A 6571-nucleotide genomic window follows, 5' to 3' on the forward strand; every position below is an offset into this window, starting at 1 on the left:
GGTCTTGGCCAGTATTTCATAGCTAAGACCTCAAAAGCATAGGCAAGAAAAGCAAAAAATAGATAAATGTGACTATATTAAGTTAAAAGACTTCTGAACAGCAAAGGAAATAATCAACAGAATGAAGGGCCCATATCTTGAATTGGATATGTGCAAACTGTTCATTCAACAAGAGACTATATACAGGAAACTCAAACAACTCAACAGTAAAAAAACAAAAATAATCTTATGGAAAAGTGAGAAAAGGACATAAGAATATATTTCACAAAAGAAGACATAGAAATGATGAACAAGTATGTAGAAAGATGTTCAACATCACTCATTCCCAGGAAAGTGCAAATAAAAGTCACAACGAAATATCATTATACTCCGATTAGAATGCCTATTATTAAAATAAGAAAAAATAGCAAATACTGGTAAGTATGGAGAAAAAAGAAACTCTTATACACTGTTGGTTGAAATGTAGATTAGTATAGCAACTATGGAAAAGAGTATGGAGATCATAGGAATTAAAAAAAAAAAAAATCCTAGCTACAACTAAAAATAGAACTGCCATACGATTCAGTAATCTCAGTACTGTATATTTATCCAAAGTAAAAGAAATCTGTATATCAAAGGGATACCCACACTTGCATGTTTATTACAACACTATTCACAATAGCAAAGATATTGAATTAACCAAAATGTTATTCAATTGATTAATGGATAAAGAAAGTGTGGTACTCAAGGGAGTACTATTCAGACATGAAAAGGAATAAAATCATGTCATTTGCAGCAACATAGATTAAACTGAAGGTTCTTATGTTAAGTGAAATAAGCCAGGCATAGAAATACAAATATTATATAATCTCATTTATATGTGGGAGCTAAAGAAGTTTATCTTGTGGAGGTAAAGAATAGAATGACAGATACCAGAGGTGGGAAACTTGTGTGGGTTGGGGTTTGGGGTGATAAAGAGAGGTTCAGTAATGGGTACAAAAATAGTGTTAGACAGAATAAAGAAGTTCTAATGCTTGCCAGCAAGGTAAGGTGTCCATAGTTAACAACAATGCATTGTATATTTCAAAATAGCTAGAAGAGAGGAATTGAAATGTTTTAAATACATAAAAATAAAAAAAATAATTGAGGTGATGCTACCCCAAATATCATTACTGGATCATTACAAAGTCTACACATGTAATAAAGTATCCCATATACCTCAAAATATGTACAGATACTATGAACCAATAAGAAATAAAAATAAAATATGTTTAGAGAGGTGAAGAAAACTATATCTAAAAAATCAAGGAAAACAAGACAAGAAGGGGAGAAGGTGCTGGTTGTTGCGTGTCTGAATGAGATGGTTGGACCATACACTGCTATGTATCCCTCAAGTACTTGAGGACACTTTGCATCTAAATGCTCAGCTGGATTAATAGCCTAATTGGGATGCTTTTCCAACAAGTTGGAATAAGCATGGAATCAGTATTTTGGCTTGGGAAGCCATATGGTTTGTCTCTAAGTATCATGAAGAAAATTGTTACTATTAATAATTTATCTCTGATTCAGTATCCAAGCTTACCTGCCATGCAACAGAATAGGGTCCCAAACACCCAGGAGAGGATGCAGTGGTGTATTTTGTGGCTGTTGAATGGGTAGCCAAAGGAGAGTGTTCAACAAGACCAAGAACAGAAGCCAGGTCAAGGCCATCCTTTCACGATGACCTTTTCTTTGAGAAGGCCACAACCAGACAGATTTCCTTACCAGACTTGTCTCAAGAAAAGCCTCAGCTGAAGACCCCAGCCTGGTAAATGAGGAAGCACTGCAGAAGATTTGTGCTCTTGAAAATGAACTTGCTGCTCTCAGAGACCAGATTACCAAAATTGTGACTCAGCAATAGCAGGAAAATCTCATTGAAAGTGACTTAGATTTTACCACATCTGTTACCACACCACCATCCCCTCCACCTCTCCCGCCACTCTAGCTGCCCTCTCCACTGGGACTCCACCAAAGTATATATGATATTGATCTGATTAGAGAGTGAGGATGGAAAAAAGCCAATGCTGGAAAGACGTTGGCTAAGAACAATCCAAAAAAACCTGACATGGCAAAAAAGTTAGAGATTCTTAAAGATATGATCAGTGTAGAACTTTAGTCAGTAAAAACAGCAGAGCAAGATGTACAGCCCAAGTCAGTGGATGCTGCTGGCCCTGGTCCCCTCATAGCAGAGGCTCTGAAAAAGAAAAATTTGCTTGTCGGTATCAAAGTGGTATACCAATAGGCTTGTTGGTATACCCAAGATGAACTCAAAAAAGGAGTTCCAAAGTCCGAATCAGAGGCCACCTCAGATACAGAGTTGTTTGCGCTACACATGTTTAAGTCAACAGGAAAAATGAAGACATCAATTGAAAATATAACAAACTCCTAATAGACAATGAACCACCAAGGACTATCCTGGTTCAGCTGTTGGTTTGTGAGGGGTAACTTTGACTAGTATAAATCAACACTATTTAGTAAATACCTGATTTTGGTATTCAGTGGTCTCCTTTTCAGTCTAATTAGAGGATTAAACAATAATAAAAAGCACAATAAGTTTGTTTTTGCTTTTATGAGATGGTCAGTTTTGACATTCTCCACAGCATGTGTGCATTCAGATGTGTTTCTAATGTGAAGCCAAGGTGTACAGATTTCCAGTCTTGAAAACAATTGTGTAGATTTTAGAACACAGAGAGGACATTTGTGGATGTTACTGCACATTTTTATTCTTAACACTAGCTTATCTGCATAAATGTTTATACACATATTTTGGACAGTTTATGTAAAATTAATAATGAATGATGACAATGGCTTTAGCTTATAACTGTTACTGTTATAGGGTACTGTTATCTTTGCTTGTTTTCAATAGTTCAATAATGATTTAGTATTCGATGGTGGAACAGCTAGTACAACATAAGTTGTTGGCATGAAATACTTGAGATTGTTCATATCCTTTGCCCACTTTTTGATGGGGTTGTTTGTTTTTTTCTTGTATATTTGTTTGAGTTCTTTGTACATTCTGGATATTAGCCCTTTGTCAGATGAGTAGATTGCAAAAATTTTCTCCCATTCTGTAGGTTGCCTATTCACTCTGATGGTAGTTTCTTTTGCTGTGCAGAAGCTCTGTAGTGTAATTAGATCCCATTTGTCAATTGTGGCTTTTGCTGCCGTTGCTTTTGGTGTTTTAGACATGAAGTCCTTGCCCATGCCTATGTCCTGAATGGTATTACCTAGGTTTTCTTCTAGGGTTTTTATGGTATTAGGTCTAACATTTAAGTCTCTAATCCATCTTGAATTAATCTTCGTATAAGGAGTAAGGAAAGGATCCAGTTTCAGCTTTCTACTTATGGCTAGCCAATTTTCCCAGCACCATTTATGAAATAGGGAATCCTTTCCCCATTTCTTGTTTCTCTCAGGTTTGTCAAAGATCAGATGGCTGTAGATGTGTGGTATTATTTCTGAGGACTCTGTTAAGGATATGAACAGACATTTCTCAAAAGAAGACATGCATATAGCCAACAGACACATGCAAAAATGCTCATCATCACTCGCCATCAGAGAAATGCAAATCAAAACCACAATGAGATACCATCTCACACCAGTTAGAATGGCAATCATTAAAAAGTCAGGAAACAATAGGTGCTGGAGAGGATGTGGAGAAATAGGAACACTTTTACACTGTTGGTGGGATTGTAAACTAGTTCAACCATTATGGAAAACAGTACGGCAATTCCTCAAGGATCTAGAACTAGATGTACCACATGACCCAGCCATCCCACTACTGGGTATATACCCAAAGGATTATAAATCATGCTGCTATAAAGACACATGCACACGTATGTTTATTGCGACACTATTCACAATAGCACAGACTTGGAATCAACCCAAATGTCCATCTGTGACAGACTGGATGAAGAAAATGTGGCACATATACACCACGGAATACTATGCAGCCATAAAAAAGGATGAGTTTGCGTCCTTTGTAGGGACATGGATGCAGCTGGAAACCATCATTCTTAACAAACTATGACAAGAACAGAAAACCAAACACTGCATGTTCTCACTCATAGGTGGGAACTGAACAATGAGATCACTTGGACTGGGGAAGGGGAACATCACCCACTGGGGCCTATGATGGGGAGGGGGGGGGGGGAGGGGGGAGGTGGGAAGGATTGCATTGGGAGTTATACCTGATGTAAATGATGAATTGATGGGTGCTGACGATTTGATGGGTGCAGCACACCAACATGGCACAAGTATACATATGTAACAAACCTGCACGTTATGCACATGCACCCTAGAACTTAAAGTATAATTAAAAAAAAAAAATACTTGATATTAGAAACTTCTTGCTGAAACACAATCTGTATACTAGATCCTCTCTCTCATTTTCTTGGAGCTGGGATTTGAGTAGAAACCAGATGATATTCACCGCTGAAATTCCATAATGCTTTCCATTAAAGGGAAGTTCAGAACTTGGAAAGCTGTTTTCACCTCATTTTCATCCAGGACAGAAGAAGAAAATGTAGTTTTCAAATAGTAACAAATCAAATTAGTGAGTTAAATATCCTTTTAAGTAAAACCCAGAATGTATCATCTTTTCTTTCAATTTAATAAATATCATTATAAATATCATTTTGCTGAGTTAATACTTCTGGAAATGTCAGAAGGGAGTTTTAAAATCTTTAATATTGGTCAAAGTATTAACTTTACAATGAAATATTAAGTAAATTTTCTATAATTTGTTTATCATTGGTCAGAATGCTATTTTGTTTAATTGTATTATGCAATATAAACCATAGGTGTTATAAAGTGGAGAATTGCTTTTCTCATATAGAGCTTTTAAGCACTTGATGTAAATGATTATTTTTAAATATCTTTTAAATCTTAATGATTTTTCTATTTCTTATAAATTCAGCTACAGTTAATGCCAGAATAAATATTTGTGTGTGTTTTTAACATTTTGGTGTATTTCGATTTTGTTCTTTTTTTATTTTCAAGTTTTGTGGGTACTTAGTAGGTATACATATTTATGGGGAATAAGAGACATTTTGATACAGGCATACAATACATTATAATCGCATCTGAGTAGATGGGGTATCTATCACTTCCGGTGTTTATCCTTCCTTTGTGTTGCAAACAACCTAATTGTACTTTTAGCTACTTTAAAATGTATAATTAAATTATTGTTAACTATAGACACCCTGTTGTGCTATCAAATACTAGATCTTATTCATTACAGTTCAATACACTAACTACACTTTTGTAAACATGAATCATCCCCACTCCCCCCACCTCACATTGCCCTTCTTGTTATCTTCTGATAGCCATCATTCTGTTCTCTATCTCCATTAGTTTGTTTTAATTTTTAGCTCCCAGAAAATAAGTGAAAACATGCAGTTTATCTTTCTGTGCCTGGCTCATTTTACTTAATATGACTTCAATTGCCACACATGCTGTTGCAAATGACAGAATCTTATTTTTTATGCCTGAAAAATACTCCATTGTGTGTGTGTGTGTGTGTGTGTGTGTATGTATATGTATATACATACACACACACACAAACATATATATATACACATATATATATACTGCATTTTCCAGTCTTGAAAACAATTGTATAGATTTTAGAACACAGAGAGGACATTTGTGGATGTTACTGCACATTTTTATTCTTAACACTAGTTTATCTGCTTTTATTTTAAGTTCAGTGTTACAAGAGTAGATTTGTTACATAGGTAAATTTGTGTCATGGGGATTCATTATACAGATTATTTTATCAGCCAGGCATTAAGCCTAGTACCTACTGGTTAGTTTTCCTGATTCTCTCCCTCTTCTTAGCCTCCACTCTCTGAAGGGTCCCAGTGTGGGTTGTTTCCTTCTATGTGTCCACGTGTTCTTATCATTTAGCTCCCACTTATAAGTAAAAACATGTGGTACTTGGTTCTCTGTTCCTGTATCAGTTTGCTAAGCCACCAGCTCCATCCAGTTCTCTGCACAAGACATGATTTCATTAATTTTTATGGCTGCATTGTATTCCATGATGTATATATACCACATTTTCTTTATCCAGTCTATCATTTACAGAAATTTAGGCTGATTCCGTGTCTTTGCTATTGTGAATAGTGCTGCAATGGACATACACGTGCATTTGTCTTTATAGCAGAATAATTTATGTTTCTTTGGTTATATGCCTAATAATGTTATTTCTGAGTCAAATGGTATATCTGTCTTTAGGTCTTTGAAGAATCACCACACTGTTTTTCACAATGGCTGAACTAATTTACACTCCTGACAGTGTATAACCAAACATTTTCTCTACAACCTAGCCAGCATCTGTTATTTTTTGACTTTTTAATAATAGTCATTCTAATTGCTGTGAGACAGTATCTCATTGTAGTTCTGATTTGCACTTCTCTAATGATCAGTGAAGTTGAACTTTGTTTTCATATGATTGTTGGCAGCATGTATGTCTTTTGAAACGTGTCTGTTCATGTTTTTGTCCACTTTTTTAATGGGATAATTTGTTTAAGTTTCTTATAGAGCTTCATATTAT

The 6571-nt window shown here is 35.5% G+C and overlaps 1 pseudogene; it reads left to right on the forward strand.

The window, feature by feature from the left end:
* Positions 1-1566: 1566 nt before the first annotated feature.
* On the forward strand, positions 1567-2407 carry LOC104667677 (annotated as a pseudogene).
* The last annotated feature ends 4164 nt before the right edge of the window (positions 2408-6571 follow it).

This window comes from Rhinopithecus roxellana, chromosome 7 (assembly GCF_007565055.1).
Source record: "Rhinopithecus roxellana isolate Shanxi Qingling chromosome 7, ASM756505v1, whole genome shotgun sequence".
NCBI classification, from domain to species: domain Eukaryota; kingdom Metazoa; phylum Chordata; class Mammalia; order Primates; family Cercopithecidae; genus Rhinopithecus; species Rhinopithecus roxellana.